General features: G+C 40.7%; 1 protein-coding gene across 4 annotated transcripts in view; it reads left to right on the forward strand.

The window, feature by feature from the left end:
* Positions 1-11,874: 11,874 nt before the first annotated feature.
* The window catches only part of RHOBTB1 (Rho related BTB domain containing 1), a 49,113-nt gene continuing 43,735 nt past the window's right edge, over positions 11,875-17,252 (forward strand). For 2 of the 4 annotated variants that reach the window (XM_085583202.1, XM_021535278.3), the window contains exons 1-2: positions 11,875-12,001; positions 16,342-16,437. The gene's annotated coding sequence lies outside the window, so the exon portion shown is untranslated. Of the gene's footprint in view, positions 12,002-12,095; positions 12,237-16,341; positions 16,438-17,252 lie in introns of those variants that run through there. The other 2 variants (XM_085583200.1, XM_085583201.1) reach the window with 2 other exon arrangements.

Below are 17,252 nucleotides of genomic sequence, written 5' to 3' on the forward strand. Positions count from 1 at the left end.
ATAGCAACAGCTACAGTAGATGTCATAAGACCAACACAGAGAACACTGTCATTCCCCTAGTTAGTTTATATGTCCTTTCTGCTATACTGTGCCTAGTTATCATGTTCAACTAAATAAAATAAATGTAATCAAAGACTTCCTCTGTGATTGTGCTAAAAAGATAAATGGTTTACTGGAGGGTGGGGAGGGGCAGGGGAGGCTGAGGAGTACAAGCCACTCTACCATCTCTATGATAAACTGTATTTACATTTCCCCAGTGTCTGGTGTGCAGTGACCTTGAAGCATGACTGTTCTCACAGTAACTGTGTCAGGTGTGACAGCAGAGGTACTCAGATAGCTGCACTCACTGCTGCAGCAAGATAGAAAGCAAAGGAGGGCATAGGCCATCCTTCATTCTTAAGAGGATAATATACTTGATGATACATCACTTTGGGTCCATGCCCTTATTTTGTACCTCTTACTCCTTGTACAGAACTGGGAAACAGCTTGGGAGTGCACTGTCATCCACAGCTGCCTCTGTCTCTGTATCTTACCTCTCCTCAGATTTTAAATCCCTCTTTGTATCCCTCCAAAGGCCTATGGAAATATGAAGTTTTCATGCCTTCTCTATTAACACCCTCCACTACCTCTTCTCCCTCAGACTTTTTTCCCAATCAAGTATACATTTGTAAACATAATGGCAAGAATGTGAAATCTGTGCTAACCATTAGTAAGCTACCAATATGCTGAGAGCACTTCACTGTAACAGTAACTGGAGAAGATTGCAAAGAAATTTTCTGTCTCTCAAGTTAAGGTTGAAAGTAATTTGTTTCTGCTACTGTACAAAGATACCTGTGTGGATACCATTGCTAGAACTAGCCCATTTAAACCCTGAGCTCCATGCTTAACTGAATTTATAAGTCTCGCTTAGAATCTTCCTTGGACTATCTAAACATTGGCTTCCTTGTGTATTTATAAAGATCAAAATATTTGATGCATTTCAGCATCTTACCAGATAGCACAAGATGCATAAAGCAAGTACATTTGGCTCTTCTGTGACCATGCAAAGAAGCAGTCACTTGTCATAGGATACAGCCATGGTCCTGGCTTCCTTCCCCTCTGCCTTCCACTTCAGGAAGAATGGGAACAGGGGGATTCTGGACTGCAGCCCTTTCCCCTGTGTTCCTGAACATTTGAGCAAGCAGTCAGTACCTCCTCATACCTGCCAGAGACCCAGCTGCAGCCAAGAATTAAAGACCAGCTATTTTTATTTTCTTACAATGCAATGTTTGAAAACATTCAAGAGCCTCCTCTTCATCTTTCTCCACCCTTTTTTTCTCCCCATGACTGTCAATTCTTTTGACCGAGTATCATATCACTGGGATTGATTGCACAAGAGTCACCTGAATGCCAGTCACAATGTTTAACCTTCCATTCACCTGCATGCTCTGAGACATATGATCTTCTTCAAACACTCGCCCTATGATTTACAGATCGGAAAAAAGTGAACACTGAGGCAGCAAAGTGCAGGGCTTAAAATAAACTGAAATGAAATGTTTCATACATGCAGGCATTGCTAAACAGTAAAGCCCTTGTTTATTATACACCTTATTTTACCTTCAACCCACAGTGACTTTATCACACTTCATTTGTAAACTCTGGGCATAAATTCTGACAAACCCAATGTATTTCATTTATTCATAATGGTAAATCTTTCCTTAAGAAAGTTTTCCTGCTAAATCTTTTAGGGCTGAGACAACACCTGCAATTGTGCATTAGCTGAAAAAAAAGCCTTAAGCACAGGACAGTTTTTCCCACAGAACACCACACATTTCCAGGAAGGCTACACTGTTCCAGTACCAAAAGCAATGTAACTCCATTGGCCCAAGACAGCATTTGAACTAATGGCAAATGGAGCCTATGGCAATACCATTATTAATACCTAAACTACTTGGCAGACTGCTTCTGCTGCATTCTAAGAGGGGCCAGAAGGAAAAAAAAAAGGCTTTATCCCAGGTGCCCAAATCCATTATGCAGCAGAGAAGTAAGACACAGTGTATTTCACAGAAAACCAGGCTAGTAAAAAAAACTCCTTAATAAAAAATTACTCTTATGGCATGACAATTTCTCTATATGCACATACCTAGTACTACCCAAATATCTCACCATTTCAGCCTATGCCAGCTGTTGAGTAAAGTTTAGCCATGGTGCAGACACTATTAGATCTGCAGAAGATGCAAACATGAAATTGTATCTTCCTCAGCTCTGCTACTTGCAGATCTATTTTTAATCCAAGAGACATAAACTAGACAAGGTCCTGGCAGATCCACCAAAATTTTCACTGACTTTCTCCCTTGGTAGCCTTCTAGTTTCAAAAATTACAGTTTTCGTCTCCAGGTGCTGGATATAGCAATTACTGAAGACATTGAGTTTATCAAGGAGAGTCATTCCAGACAAAAGATTCCCATGGTCCAGAATTTATCAGATTTACACCAATTTGTACCATTGGATTTTTCACTTTCATTGCTTTATTCTGCCACCAAAAAGTAGATATGAATCCCTTTTATTCTCACTATCCAGGCAGCAGTGTCTTTGCTTTTATTTCCTGTCAGGATCTAATATCTATGAAAAAAAATTGAGAGTGCTTGAAAGCTCAGAAATACAGCCTAAGAACTAAAATATTTTCAGATGAATGAATGTGCTCTGTGAATAAAATTTTGCAGTCACCAATCAAAAATTGCTGTTCACTTCTCTAATGGCCCAGACTAATACTGAAATACAAATGCCCTTGCCAGGTAATTCAGAAAGTCAGAAAGTCAGTCATGTCACTAAGGCTACCTTTTTTTTTTTGTTTGTTTGCTTTTGCTTCACAGATCAACTTTGGACAAAGAAAAGACCAAGTCATCTATTTTCCACAAAACAAATCCAAAATTTAAAAATAACCTGGCTTTTAACTATAGATTATGTCAAGTTTTTACACTTTATTTTCTGTTATTGGGAACCACAATATGTAACAGTACAAGTGCTGTGATAAACAGATGACAGGACAGATTACCATATTATCTTTTGAAAGTCATAATAGATTCAGGGTTAGAAAGAAAGGAAATTTCTATAGTCTGAAGTATTGACACCGATTTCCTATTCCTGCCTTACTTGTCAGGCCAGGACCTCGCAACTGGTTTGCTACAAGTAACAGCTCTCTGACCTGCTGATGAGGTGAGGAGTCTCAAAATGAGACCCTGCAGAAGCACTGCTTGTCTGTACTAACCTGGGAAAGTGCCTATCACTGCAAGTTCAAATCCCTTTCCATAGAATTGAATCTTGATGCCCTGTAGATGCTGCTGGTGATTGTAGCACCAGAGATGCCTGGTCCATGAAGCCTGAAATCTGACTGTGTGTTAAAGATTCACTGGCAGCCTTAAAAGCCCTTTGGCTCTGTGACTCAGTTTATTTAGGAAGTTAGGATAACTGACACCTATGCAGATAATTTGTAACAGTTTCTCGTAGTAACTATGGGTGCTGCCATCTAAACTGGTAGGATGCTTCTTTTAGGTTTCTCAGCACAGGAAAGATGTGGACATGCTAGAGTGGGTCCAGAAGAGGTCCACAAAAATAATCAGAAGGATGGAACACCTCTCCTAACAACTCCTCCACAACTGCCCAGGAAAAGCTGAGGCAGTTGTTGTTTGGTCTGGAGAATAAATGGTTTTGAGGAGACCCTATTGTAGCTTTTGGAAGCTTAAATAGGACTTATAAGAAAAATAGGGAGAAACATAGTAGGGTTTGTACAATGGGACAAGGGGTAATATTTTTAAAAGAAAAGAGGGAAGATTTGGACTAGATACAAGGAAGATATTTTTTACAATGAGGATGGTCAAATGCTGCCACAGGTGATGGATGCCCCATCTCTGAAAATATTCATGGTCAGGCTGTACAGAGCTCTGAACATCCTAATCTATTTGAAGATGTCCCTACTCACTGCAGGTGGGTTGCAACTTTAAAGGTCACTTCTAACACAAACTATTCTATGATTATATTATTATTTTGCTGTTTCAGCACTTCTGCCCAGATTTAATTATTTCTTTTCCTCTGTATCGTCTGTGGATTAGTTAGCGTACATTCCCACCTGCATAAAATGATGCACACTTGTGTTGAGAGGCACAAACGTCCATTTATGGTTTTTATGTGAATGGATTGGGTTAACCCATGTCACCACAGGCCCCTAGTTGGGTAATAATTAGCATTGACTGCATGATTACAGAAGGCTGATCAATTGCTTTATTATATCATCCTATACTATATTATACTATACTTATTAAGAAATTCAGTAGCCCTTACAGGCAGTCTGAAACAGCTTTGACCTAATTGGTCAATCAATCCAAACACCATCCAGTGTCCAATCAAGAAATCACCCTTTAGTAAACAAATCACTATGACACATTCCACATGTGCACAACACCAGGTACAACAAGTGGAGACAAGAATTGTTTCTCATTCCTTTCTCTGATCTTCCCACAGCCTTCCTTGGGAAAGTCTGTGCCTGCTCTCTGCGGCCAGAGAGCTGCTGCCACGAACCCTAAACACTGACAAATGCCAGGCTACAAAGAGTGAGACGCATCACAGACAGTGTTCTGCATCTTCAGAACATGAAAATACAGCCAAAAACTCTTTATGGAAGTTGTCAAGAAGTTTTCAAAACTCACATTCTTCATAATAGACTCTAACTGAAGGGGCAAAAAATTCTTAGACATTTATCACTAAATTTATAGAATTCTCTAAATGGAAAACAAAATAGTTCATAGTTTATGAACCATATAGAAATTCAAATACAATAATTAAAAGTTCTTTGAATTATTCACATATGTTCTAAACATGTCATGGGCAAAGAAGTATTATCCGGTAAAGGCTTAAACTATCAAATGCTTGTAAAGATGTCTATCAGCTCTTCATAAAATGTTGAAAGCTCCTGCTTTAGAGCAAGTAGTTCAAGTAACAAGTAACAATGTTGACTATACCAACTGGTTGGCTCCTTTCTCAGGTTTCAAGACATTTGGATTTTCCTGAAATATTTCAGACTATGATTCTTCAGACACTAGTGTTTTCTCAAAGTTCTAGCAAAAGAGCAGTCAGTATCTAGAAACAGTGATGGGTTGCTGACAGTGATTTATCTTGTTAGAGACAATAAAAAATTTTCTTGAGTTTAGTGTCATATGCACTTAGTCTGAAAAGAGTAAGCAATCAGTAACAAAACAATAGGACATTGCCAAAATTTTCTGTAGGTACTAAAATTGTCTTTACATTTTTCTTTTTTTTTTTTGAGATACTGGACCTAGTTATGTATCCAGAAGACAACTTTTCTATGATTATCAAGACACATAGATCTTAAGCCCAAGTGAAGCTCTGCAAATTAAATACTAGTTTGGCATAATTTTATTAACTATTTCAATTAAAATGTAAATCTGAAGATTAGAAAGAAATGTTCAGAAAAAGTATTCCCTTTATTTTTTTTCTCATATTTTCACATTTTTCAACTTTTTAATAAGTTCATTTAAATGCATCTGGCATATTTTCAATGTCTCTCTGTTGGAAAATGCAGAGCAAGTTTCCTCATGCAGTATACCACAATCTTTAAATGTAGAGGCAATACAAAAATCATAATTCTCTTTCTTGATCCTCTTTAACCCGCCAGTTCCACAAACAATTAAAATCCAGACCATCAGGTCCAACATCTTGCCCAAACAAAGAAGTCAGAATCTGAATCCAGACACAAGGATTATTTACTGACTGCCATTTTAGCAGACCTCTCTTATTTACAGTGAAACAACTCTGGTCTCCACTAATTATACACTGCAAGGTGATAATTCATAATTCCTCTTATGGTCTCATAAGCTAACAGCAAAATAAGGATTCCAAGTGCACATGAAACAAAGGAGAAGTCCTACTTGACACTCAGGTCCTCTGTGGCTTTGTGCTGTGTTGATTTTGGCTTTCTGAGGAACCATGGCACAGCCCACAGCAGAGGGTAGCATATAAACCTGAGGTTTGCATTTGGGCCTTTTTAGCAGCAAAAACTTTTGTTGAGAAGTTTTATATAAGCACCTACATTTTGTTTTAACTGATAAATGGGAGATAAAAGAAAGAAATTAAAATAGAGAGTAAGTAGATTAAACAACATGAAAAATACTACTTACAGTTAAATATCCTTTTGTGGATAGCAGCCTATTACCAGGTCTAGAAAAACATGTTCACATGAGGTTCAAACACTCAACAACAAAACATATTACTATAACATATTAGACCATCTTGAGAACTATCAAAATTGCCAATGTCCATATTTCAGATATATGTGTGCATCCATTTTTGCAGGCATATCATAATCTGAGCTATCAGAAGGCACTGTTTTTATTTATTTGTATTTATTTTATTTATTTGTATTTATACAGACTGGCTAGTTTTGGTCAAAGTCCTATGGTACTATAAGCAGTATTTGTGAGGATAGAAACAAGGAATTATTTTACAGCAACCAGCATTTGAACTGATGCATAAATCACCACAAAATGATATGCTTTTTGAGTGTGATGCTTGTGAGAGATTCCCACACACACTGCACAAGAAGAGTTTGGGCCTAGATGATAAGAATTTGGAGGTGGTGTGCTCATTCTATCTTCCACTCTGGTCCAGACTTCAAGATCAGGAGTGGAAACACACAAAACAATTTGACATTTGAATAGGGTTAAATCTAGGAAGGGAGATACAATTTTATCTTTTTTCTTGGAAACTCATGGTCACCAAAAGAATTTGTGCCAGCAAACAAGTAATTGGATTAAATCCAATACACGTTTTCAGCAAAGCAGTGTTTAATTCACAATGGGCCTTCTTTCCTCGAGTTACAGCTGATCACAAATGCTTTCCAAGCAGGGTAAAACTGTACTGCTCTAGTTTGGTAGCATTTCACATTTGCTGCATGGTGAAAGGTTATGGTGAAAGGGTGTTGAGAACTAAGCCTATGTGGTATCACAGGTCTTGGCTCGTTCTACAGAGGATTTGCTAGGAAAGCAGCAACATTGGTGCAAATCCTCTGTATTGGCAGAGCAAACAACTACACACACTATGCAGTGTTGCAATCCATCTGGGTTTCAAGTGGGGATTAAATTCTGCAAATCAGGCTAGACAAGGGAACTATATAGCCACAAACCCTTACCTCGCAGGAGCACACACAAATGGAGAGAGCCATTTCTCCTTCCCCAAAGCAAATTCATCCTTGAGCTCTGTAGTCACAAGTGTAGAAAAAGGATGGGAGAGGAGAAGGAGGGGGAGAGGAGAGGAGGTGCGATAGGATAGGAATATTTTGGTCTGTTCTTGTACTGCCTCAGTTTTACATTTGAACTTAAGGATGAATAAGCTTCAGACAGTTTAGCACTCTACATTAGTTCATGATCTCTTTTTCCTGGATCAATTTTGTGTAATTATTAAGTCATGCAAGCTTTTCTTGATGAAGTTTTTGCTTTACCAAAGACTAGTTTGGTGTGGCTAAACATATTCACCACATTTAATAAAACTGTGAAAATAAATTAGTGGAAAGGCTTGTCTTTATCCTCCTTCCATGGCATTGCTGTTCTTTCCAGTGTTCTTTGGAGTGTATTCTTCAAAGGCTTGTCCAAGCTAGTTATAAGCCTTTTTATTTAAAAAGAACAAACTGTATTAAGACTTGATTGTGAACAATGCTGGATAAACAGGAACTGTCCATCAAACCAGAGTTAATAAATGTTTATTTGTTTGAACCACTAGAACTCAGGAGCTCTGCTGTCACTTCACTCCTGATATTTATGAGCCCAAAGCAATGGGAGATTCAGGTACGTTTTCCAAGATCAGGAATAGATTCCCTCTGACTTACTTTTGTATAATACAGATTTGACATTTCCACAACCTATTTCTCCTCAGGATAAAATACTTCACTATTACAACAGTCTGCCAATGAAATCTTTTCTCTCTCACAGTTTCCAAGTCAGCATCTTTACCCAGATAAACCTTTGCCAGTCTTATGCAGGTTTGTCTAGTATGAACACAATGTGATTCATGGTGGCAATTACTTCAGTGTTTATAAGATTATTTTTATAACACTCCATAAGGATAAGATAAGCCTCCACCAGAAGGTTCTAGTGTACCTCCTGATGTTTTATTTGACTCTTGTTCTGCTCACAACTCTCACTGAACTATTTATAATGTTTTAGATTTGGACTTGCCAAATCCTCATAGGGAAGAACTAAAACCTCTCACTCCTCTGATTTATTGTACTAAAGCTGTAATAAGGCCTTCTAAGAAAGGCTCTGAAAACCCTCAGGAAGGCTCCTGATAGTGATTCTGGTGTCTCTTAGGACAAAGAAGCAGACTTCAAAGCCAGTCCAATCTTTGCCACACACAGATGTAGAGAACAGGAGCTCCACCTGCCCTAACACCAAATGACAGGGAATGAGAATGGATGCCAGAGCTGGCCACAGCCTCCTGGGGACTGTGGGCAGAGCCAGAGGATCCTCAGCAAGAGAATGCCACTGTCTGAAGCCAGTTCCAGACCAATGTGTCAGTAAAGGGATACAGTAACTAAAATCATAACCCTAAGACATTAGAGGATAAAACATTAAAAACATCAATAAATTGTAGCATAATGAGCCATTGGCTTACAACCCTGTTTGGAAAGCCTGGGACTTGCTCAATGCCATGTCCCATATGACCTCCTGGGTCACCACAGTTCACTTGGCAGAACTGAACACAGGAACACTCCCTGCTCCACCACAGCACAAAGATCTATGCTCGATTTGCTGACAGTGACTCCTATTGCTTCAAGGCACTGGTTGAAAACAGCTTAGAGAACTTCCAGAAAGCTCAAAATCTACCTCCATCCTATAATATGTAGTGAGTGATAAAGATTACAAATGTACTTACTATCACAAAACAGATTTTGTTTCATTTTTCTGCAGAAAAAAATTATCTCTCCCAAATCTTTTACCCTTTAAAAGCTCAGACATATAATGAAAGCCATGAGTCACCTGGAGCTACTCTAGTCAGACTAATGTAACTGCAGCTTGATAACGGTGTAGCAATGAAAAGACTCACAATCATAAATATTTCTGTCACCTCAGTATCTTATGTGAATGAGGAAAAATCACAGACTTGACATCCTGACTGGTATCAGATGGTCTTATGTCTGGATTCAAGAGATATTATCATAAAAGTTACACACTTTTCAGCCAACAATTATTCTTAACAGCAAATTTCATAAATTGTCTTCCATTTCTGGAAGCTAGAACTTACATGGATTCTATTATCTATTCCATGTGCACTTTGAAGGATAATGGCACTCCATCTCTGCTTATAGATTCAACACCTGTAATTTTACACAAAAATAAGCACAATATTAATAGCATAAATTAATTTTTCAAAAATCAATAAGGACTATGAATGAAAGTTGGTGGAAAGAGAGCAAGTGTTCTGTGAAGATCATTAGCTTTCCATACTACTAGCCATTTAAGGCTGAAATGGAATTATCATACCTTAAAGGGCGGATGTTTTACTAAATACTTGCTTTTTTTTTTTTTTTGTTCCAAATTAAACATACAATCTTAGTATCCAAGGCATAATTTTAATGTAATGAAAATACATTACATTAAAATCATGTATGTATAATAAACCCAGTAACTATAGATCAGTGAAAAAACAGGAAATCCTGCCTTTACCAGCATGTGAAAGTAAGTAATAAGACTACCCTCAGATTAGCAAAGTTTCCTCTCTAATACAGCTGAGTGGCTGCCTTGTGTCAGACTCAGTCTGAGATTAAACACAAGAATTCAGTTTCTAAAATTGTCAGTCAAGCACCTTTCAAACAACCTAAATTAATTTTGAACTGCTAAAGGAAATACATGAAACAGAATCAAGCCCTTCAGTATTCACAAAACACAGCTGATTTAAAGCAAACTATATAACCTGTTGTGTGGGTGGACTTTTATCTCATATGGGTTTACTTAGCAAAGCTAAAAATATTAGCCAATACAAAGTTGGAGGCTGTCCTCTGAACAGATGCAGATGATAACCCTTGTGAGCTCAGCTGTCTGCTCCAATTGCCTTGCAAATGATAGTGTGTTTCCAGCACAAATTACAGGAATTTAGACAGTTTGTTTGTACAGAGTGAAATTGCACAACTCTACAATTCTGCACGCAAATACTGTGGAAGCATGGTGGAGGCTTCCTCGTTGGGGCTCTGAGTTACCAGGATTCTGTAAAAGTTCTTCCCAAATAAAATAATCCTTCCAATTCTTGGGAGTAACTATGGCCTAGCAATCTTTCTTTGTCCTTAGTACCACATATGCAACAAAGGTCACTATCTTTCAGTCATTTATTCTAAATTTTAGGTTTAGCCAAGTTGCTACCAGTTTCTGTCCACTTAATGAGGGCTTGACAATACCAGTGCCATTTATTTTATAGGCTCAGCTCCTGAAATTCTGTGGTCATTCTCCCACATTTCTTTTACAAATGTCAAACAGGGTATGTTAGTGTTTGATAATAGTCGAAAACTGATTTATGTGCTGAAGGCAGTCTGTCCGTGGCATCACAGAACTCTGCACAGGCTAATTCCCCCTGCTGCACTGTTCAGCATCCTGATACAGCATACATGTATATTTCACTATTCATACAGTATACAGCAGGTACATTTCAAGCCTTCATGACTCCACACGGAAGCACATGAAATGAAAATTACCAAAAGGAGAATGAAGATTCAATGAACCCTGCTTTTCTTACGGTTTTTGTTATATGGGAGCTAGGTTCGTTGGTTCTGCACAGAGCGCCTGATCTCTGCCATTGAGCTAGGAGAGCAGTTTGGCTGCAAGCCCAGCCTGCCTCTCTACCTGCAATACTGCCAGCTCCTGCTGTCCTTAGGCCCTCTGTCTCAGCCCTTCCCCTTTCAGAAAGGCTGTGGTGGCAGAAACCCTCCGTGACCACCATTAAACATCACCGACATGAAGCACTGGCACCAGGGCTGAGTGCCCGGCCCCCACAGTCCTCCCAAATCCCCCTCAACAGCACACGATGACCCAGGGTGGAAAATTGAGTCCAAGACTTGGAGTAAGCAGAAAGTGCCTTTAACACCAGACTACTGGGCCGTTCATCAAATTTACCTAATAATTTCAGCAATTCGTACTACAGCCGTTTTAAATGTCTGACGGAGCTGGATTATTTACGGAGACCCGCTATTGTTCTCTTTAAAGACTTCTCTTAGCGTATTACTGATAGAGAGGTCAGACACCCTGAGGGCAGGGCAAGTGGAAAGCATCCTGACCGGAAAACAGGCTTAACGGTTTTTTGGTTTGTTTGGTTTTTTTTTTTTTTTCAGCATGAAAGTTCTGTGTGGTGAAACTGAGGTGAGGTAGGATTTACTCATCAGACTCGTCAGCAATGTTAAACACAAGAGCATTCACAGTTCAGGAGGCACACACACCTCGATCCACATTCCATCGCGCGGATGCTCTCACGGAGCAGGGAGGAGGCGGCTGGGGACCCCACCCTCCCGCGCACGGAGGTGATGCCATTGCAGCCGCTCCCCGCACGGGGCCCCGCAGGATTTCCTGCCTCCGCAGCCCCTCAATTCCTGGAAACGATCTCTCCCGAGGGCAGGAAGGGCGAGCGCGCCGCCGCCGGCAGCCCCAGAGCCCCGTGAGGGGCGCGGCGACCCCCGGCCCCCTCAGAGCGGAGCAGCGCGCGCGCCGCCGCGCGCCCTTCTCCGCGCGCGCTTCCCGCCGCCGCCGCGCGCGCGCTGCCCTAACGGCCGCGGCAGCGGCGCCGCGTGCCGGGACGCGCTCACGTGACGGCGCTGGTTGGCTGGGACGCGCGCGCCCGCTCCGCGCTGGGCACGGCGCACAAAGCACAGGAGAGAACGGCACGGCACAGAGCGGCACGGCACCGCACCCGAGACACCGCACCCCGCTGAGCGCCGCTTCTGTCCCGTCCCCAGCCGCTCCCGCTCCGCCCTCAGGTGAGACGCTGCGGCCCCGGCGGCGGGCGCGGGACGGGCAGACGCCGCCGCCGGTGGCTGTGGGTGACCCCGCGGGGCCGGACGCCGGGGGAAGGAGCGGCGGGCGGCCGGGGCACCGCGGGGCTGGCACCGGCGGGCCGGGGGCGCTCCCCGTTCCGAGCACCCGGCTCCCGCCCCAGGACAGTCTCTGCACCTGCCCGCCCTGCCCTGATGTCCCGTTCCCTTCCGCGGTAAGGTCAGAAGTGCTGACGGCTCGCTTGGCTGTCAGGCGGTCCTGCCGCATCGCTCCTGAGCCATTCCACACCGTTAGACGCGTTCGCTGTTTCTCTGCTTTCCGTGCAGGCAGGGCGCCGGGCTGTTTATCACTACACCTGGCATGACTTTTATGCGCTCTTGCAGAGGGCTTCTTTACAAAACTCATCTTGGCTAACCCCTGTTTGTGAAAACTAAATGGACAAAACTAAAATCTCTTAATACTTCACTTTCTGGGTATGGGTTTGGCGCATTTGCTATAGAAATGAAACTTTCTTCTCATGTAGAATCTCCAGGCACTTTCTGCATGCACTTTGTTTGAAAAGCAATTTGCTGAATTAACGTAGCATGCACAAAGATAACTTGAGTTGACATACTAGCAGCATACCATCTATCTCGTGAGCAAAAATGGAATATTCCTGCCCTTAGGTTCCTTTTTAATCTTAAATTATTAATGGTTCTCTGCATTACAAGAATGAAATTTGTAATTGGTGCAGAGTGCAAATGCATGTAGAGAACTGCATACAAGAGGAGCTGGTAATAAAGAAGGACATGCCTCCCTAAAGGAGAATGACGTTCAAGAGCTCTTTCTCTTCTTTACAGTTGTTGAGAACCTCTGAGGAGAAGCAGTAGGCCATACCTAGCCCAAGTCTTCTGCAGCTCTTGGAAAAAAAGGGATGAGAAAGGGGAAAACCATTTCCCTATTTGGGCAGCATAGGAAAGCAGAGCTTTAGAGTTACTTGCACTTTCGTTTAGCAGCTGTTTAACTGAGTTGTTGTGGGTGCTCCTAAGATAGGGCTAGTGCCAATCATGATATCCCATCTTCTTTTAGAACCTGATTGTCAACAACACCAAATGTTGTCATTTGTACTTAGTTAAATGGAAATATTTATATCACACCTCATCATGCTGTTGTCTGTGTAATCAATACAGGAAAAAGTTCCTTTTCCTCTGAGAGATCCCTGAAAAAAACATACTTGCCAAAACTGAAATAGAAAGGGCAAAACACTTGTCATTTGCTGTGGATCCAGCAGCATTACATGTTTGAATGTATGTTGAGAGGAAATGTTGATTTAGGTATCAATGGGAAGTCACATTTTTACTGCCTGTTCAACCATGTAATTAGAGCAAGTGAGGTGTGTCATAGTAAAGATTACAACAGTAAACTAAGGTTCTGCTGTTTTTTACTTAAATTTTTCCCAGTATTTGAGCTTTTAAAGGCAAAAGTTTGAAGTGAGACCATATTAAGTAAGCCAGAAACATAAGGTTTAAAAGCAGTTTTCTTCCATGTAATCCCTCAAAGGTTGTTGAAGAGATTTGGGTCAGTTGTCCTGTAAATACATGATGTTACAGAAACTGAAACCAGCGCACAGAGATGATGGGCTAGTTAAAGGAAACTCATAAAAAAAACTTGGAAGAATTCTGCAATATTGTTAGTTTGGTAATAATAATTATAAAAATCCCCAACAAACCAAACAAAAGAGGAGTGGGGCAAAGGCTGGATCAGCTAAGGCTTCTGAACAACACAAAGGTGAAACGGAAGTGGATTTGATGGAAAAACTGGGCTGAGTTTTCTTGAGTTTTCTGTAGTATCAGTGTGTAAGAGGAGTGTCTTGTCCATCACAGAAGAGGCTTCTAAACCAGATTACACATGAATGTTGACCACTATGAGACATCCAGGGATCCCAGTGTTCCACCTGGCCTCTTTTGTGTTCCTTCTGGGCCTGGTTTGCACTGCAAATGTTTCACTTGCCAACCTGCAGCAGGTGTTCCTGTTTCTCACCTCCCTGCCTATTTAAAAAAAAATCCCCACTTTGGAGAATTACATCCCTCACTGAATTGCTCTGTGTTCCAGCATGTTTTAGTTTCCCTCAGCACATGGTGACCTTGCTGCAAGCCAATGCACACGGCATCATGGTGTGCCTGTTGCTGTGGGTGGGCTTTAGTTCAGGTACTGCCTGCCTGGCTGCAGAGCAGATGGGAGAGAGAAGGAAGTGCACTGCCATGACCAAAACTAGTGATTTCTCTGCAGGCACGCAGGGTGAGGGTCACAGCAAGGCAGCTTTTCTCAGCTGTGAGCTCCTCGAGACTCTGGTAAGGAAGGTGTATGTAAGGTTTAGCTGCTCTGTTCTTCTGAGTGCAGATCATCACAGAGAGATCTGCTTCCACTACCATGATATGAGAGATGTTTGTATTTTGGAGTTGTAATAGAGTAGAACAATGCTAATTAAGAACTCAACTGTCTTCAAAACCAGAAAGTGGAAGACTGAGGGGCAGGGGGATGAAGGCCATAAACTTTTATCTGTGAAGTGGAACTTTTAGGCTTATGCTTTAGTAATGATGAAAATCAGGTTTAGCTACATTTCTATCTGCTTATATTCTTCAAACAACTGGTCTCACTTTACAGCATAACAATCCAAAAAATATCTCAGCAAGCAGAAGAGTCTTATGTTGTGCTGCAGTATTAATATGGCCTTTAATAGGATAATAATGTAAATGATTAATGACTTTTGAAAAAAAATTGTGAATGAGCTAATGGAAGGGCTTTACATGTCTGTTTGAGAGTAAGAAGGATCTTGATATATCCTTGGCGGACATGTCTGTAGATTTTAATGAGGATGAAGCAGAGAAAGGCTGTTAGAAGCAAATGAGATCTCAGTAAATTAAAAACACAGAAAACTCTGGGTTTATGATCAGATAAACCAAATGCCCTTTTTTTAGTTTTTTTTTTTTTGAAAAGAAATGTTCTGAAAGAAGCTGCAAGTAACTTCTAATCTGCCATCAATACTCAATACTCAAGAAACAAGTAAACGGTTATGAATGGTACACTATCACATAAGGTATCTATTTAAACTGTTTTAGAGCCCTGAGTATGCTAATGCCACTAATTAATAATTTGGAAAGCTGTTTAATTGTGGGTTAAGGCTGTCATTTGTAAGGCTTACGAAGGGAGCTGTGTGGGCCTGCCTTGGAGGAAGTAAGGGTGAATAAAGTAGAAAAGATGGTAAGAAGATTCTCCACAGTAGTAGCTGCATGCAACATGGCAGTTCAGGAAGACTAATATGTCTTTGCCACTAAAATGCTTATTGATAAGTAGCAAAGGGGAGGGCAGGACTCCTAGAGGACATAAACATTATGCCTCTAGCTCTTGTGTCGATTATTGTGGCTTGTCTGTTCCACAAAGCTGGAATCAAGTGTTCATTTTCTGTTTACTCTCTCTCTTGTGTTGTGCTGGGTATTTACAGAAGGTTGTAATTTATGTGAGAAACGAACTTCAGTCCTAAATTCAGTTCTGAAATGATCCTGTTAAGAAGGGAAAAGTGCCCAGTGGGCCACTATTCTGTTCATTTGACGACTCTGCATTTCACTGCTGCTATTCAAGATATCCTGAACCTCTGAAACCTACTTGTGCCCCTGAGCTTTGCTTTTAGGGCAGTATCTGAAGTGAAATCAAAGTTCTTCCCACCTTTGGTTCTTGGAAAACCTCCACATTGCTCCTGGATGGGAACCAAGCCACAGTAAAGTAGGCATTTACAAAACCAAATGAAGGACATTTATAGTTAATTTCATTTGTTACCAAAGGGGGGAAGCAACATAGAATTTCTAGTTCGTGTGTCATCAGGCTGTCAACTCATATTTTAGAGTCTTGTCACCTTGAAGGTAGCCAAAAAATCCCTCTCGGTCTGTTGCCTAAGAGAGAGGAGCTGGTTAACTGGGATACAGCAGTGTTAGGTATTGACACCTAAGGTGGTTTGTTTTGTTTTTTTCTTTAATCTAAATCCGTAAGGAAATTATTAATGAAGAAGCTTCATTTGAGAGAGTTGTGTTAATCTCCAGTTATGCCCAAAAGCTCATCAAGCTACCCATGATTTCTTCACTGCATTGGAGCAGAGTGCTTTAGTAAAAATTTACTCTAGTAAAGTTTACCTGTTTGAAACTTTAAAAGACTGTTTTATTGACCAAGCAGTCCTGCTTTACAATATAAAATGCATCCTAAAAGATGTTGTTGTTGTTGCATGTGTTGTAATTTTAGGTTGAAAATAGTAAAGTTTATTCTTTTTTTTTTTTTTTCCTTCTTTCCTCTTTAGGAGTGCCGTGTTAAGAAAAAGACATGAAGTATTTTTAATGAAATTCTGCTTTTGATCAAGCTGCTAAAAATGGATGTGAACATTTTCTCCTGTGAGGTAAGTATCAACAGGGAGAAATTAAAAAAACCTGACTTGTTTCACTTAGTGTTGCCGGTCACCACTGCTCTTCTGACCAGCAGATTTTGGTCAAGTATTTTAGAGTTATAACATTTGTGTCTTGGCAAACTTTGTACCAAAAGTCTTACAAATAATAGTTTCATTTACAGGATTAGTCAGCTTTGTTCTGATATTCCTGCAGATAAAAACAAATGTTGGTGCTGCAGGGTTGGTAATGAGCAGCTTCTGCACAGAGTAGCTTTTGACCCAATGTCAAGCTTTTTTCCAAGCATCAAAGAAACGGAAGCTGCAAAGTCTGATGTTCAAGAGTGAATACTCACACACAGACTAACTGCAGGTGCAGGAAATGAATGAGATCCTGGGATGAAGGAAGAGCTTGTACCACAAATATGTAGGTACTTTTCCATGCATCCAGGCTTTATGCAGCCTAGGGAAAAGTGGGTCTTTTGCCAGTCTGAGTTACAGGTGTATATTTTTGTTGCTTTTGTCAAGCATCACAGCCAGATCTTAACACTTCCTGCAGTAAGTATGAAAATTAGTAAAACCAAATACATGCCCTTAATTTAGGATTGTGGGAAAATTCAGGCTGTAAGGAACTTCAGGAGATCATAGAGTCAAACACTCTTCACAGTTTGGAGTAGTCAATGAAATTAGGTCATTTTCATCAACTGGCCTTCTCAGTCTGTTATATGTTCAGAAATATTAACAAAAGATTGATTTATAGTTTTCCATATGTATTAAATGTACATTATAATAATGCAGATTGGGACATAAGATCCTACTAAAATTTGTCA

The sequence above is a fragment of the Lonchura striata genome, chromosome 6 (assembly GCF_050655825.1).
Source record: "Lonchura striata isolate lonStrDom1 chromosome 6, ASM5065582v1, whole genome shotgun sequence".
In the NCBI taxonomy this organism is placed as follows: domain Eukaryota; kingdom Metazoa; phylum Chordata; class Aves; order Passeriformes; family Estrildidae; genus Lonchura; species Lonchura striata.